Raw genomic sequence first — 1,634 nt, 5'->3', positions numbered from 1 at the left:
AAAGGTTAGTAAAACCAAGGCTACCAGTCTTGTGCTCTAGTATTTTCCTCTAAATAAAGTTATATCAATGGATAATAAAGGAAGGTCACTGGGCAATGGACTTGGGTTAATATGCACACCAATACACAAACACCCAAGTCAGAGTGATCCTCCAAACTGGAACGTTGGATAAGTTTACTGTATCTGTGGAACTCTTCTTTTGGAAGAAAAAACCAGGATTACTACCTTCTTCCTCTGTGGACACCCCACCTCCCAAATTCAAACCGCTCATGTTTTAGTCACCAGTTTGACTCTGAGAGATATCTGGCTCTTTACAAAGGTAAGTGAGTGTGTACAAGGGCAGACATTAGGTTGGATACATTCTGACAAGTTTGTTGGAAACAATCAGACAAACATTTTCAAACATCACTTGCAAATTTTTTTGGAAGGTCCTCCAGGATGTTACATTATGACTCTTTCTAATATCTTTTATGATCTTACTTGTGAACATGGTAGCATTATTTTACAGATGAACATAAACTCAGAGACAAGGTAGTTCATGGATTATGATGGGATTTTTCATGGATAAGTATCTCATCTCTTAATGATTTTGAACAGGAACTAATCATGTTGCTGTTCGGACAGAAACATTAACTTCTAAAAATTAGCTTTAGAATTTCCTAACGTAAGAAGAGAATGGAAGCAAGGGACAAAAGAGTGAAGGATAGGAGGTGAGCAGAAATAAGGAAGGAAAAGCAGATCTTTCCCCTCATATCTTGGTCTTAAAGCCATATGATTCATCTTATAGTTATCGAAGAGAACTTTTGGAAAATGAAAAATTGGACTTTTCAGAGTCTGATTAGGTATTTAGACATGAGTGTGTCTACGCTTAATAAAGACAAGACTTTCTCTTTTTGAAGGAGCTAATGTTTCCTCTTTGATAGGGCCCTATAACCATGATGATTTGAATAATAATAATTCCTGGGACACCTCCGTGGCTCAGTGGCTAAGTGTCTGCCTTTGGCTCAGGTCATGATCCCAGGGTCCTGGGATCAAGTCCCAGTCCTGGAGGTCCTGGGATCAGTCCTGGGATCAAGCCCCGCATTGGGCTCCCTGCTCAGCAGGAAGCCTGCTTCTCCCTCTACCACTCTGCCTCTTGTGTTCCCTCTCTCAGTGTCTCTCTCTCTGTGTGTGTGTGTGTGTGTCAAATAAATAAATAAATAAATAAAGTCTTAAAAAAATAAAAAGAAGAATAGTTCCTGTCCATGCCTGAAACTGAAATAGGGCCAGGGAATGAGGTGTTAATGGAGATGCAGGTAGAGAGTAGGAGCAATGTTCTGTTTAGTTTAGTTTTTATTTTTATAGATTTTATTTATTTATTTGACAGAGATTACAGGTAGGCAGAGAGGCAGGCAGAGAGGGGAAAGTAGGCTCCCTGCTGAGCGGAGTGCCTAATGGCAGCCTCCCAGACCCTGAGATCATGACCCGAACAGAAGGCAGAGGCTTAACACACTAAACCACCCAGGCGTCCCTAGTTTTAAATTAAAGAGTTCAAAATAAACTGTAAACCAGAGGAGAAACTCAAGGTTTAGGGGCACCTGTGTAGCTTAGTGGGTGGAGCCTCTGCCCTCGGCTAAGGTCATGATCTCAGGGTC

This window comes from Mustela nigripes, chromosome 3, assembly GCF_022355385.1.
Source record: "Mustela nigripes isolate SB6536 chromosome 3, MUSNIG.SB6536, whole genome shotgun sequence".
Lineage (NCBI taxonomy): Eukaryota > Metazoa > Chordata > Mammalia > Carnivora > Mustelidae > Mustela > Mustela nigripes.
The sequence above is the reverse complement of the archived record's forward strand: the minus strand, read 5'-3'. Positions refer to the sequence as shown.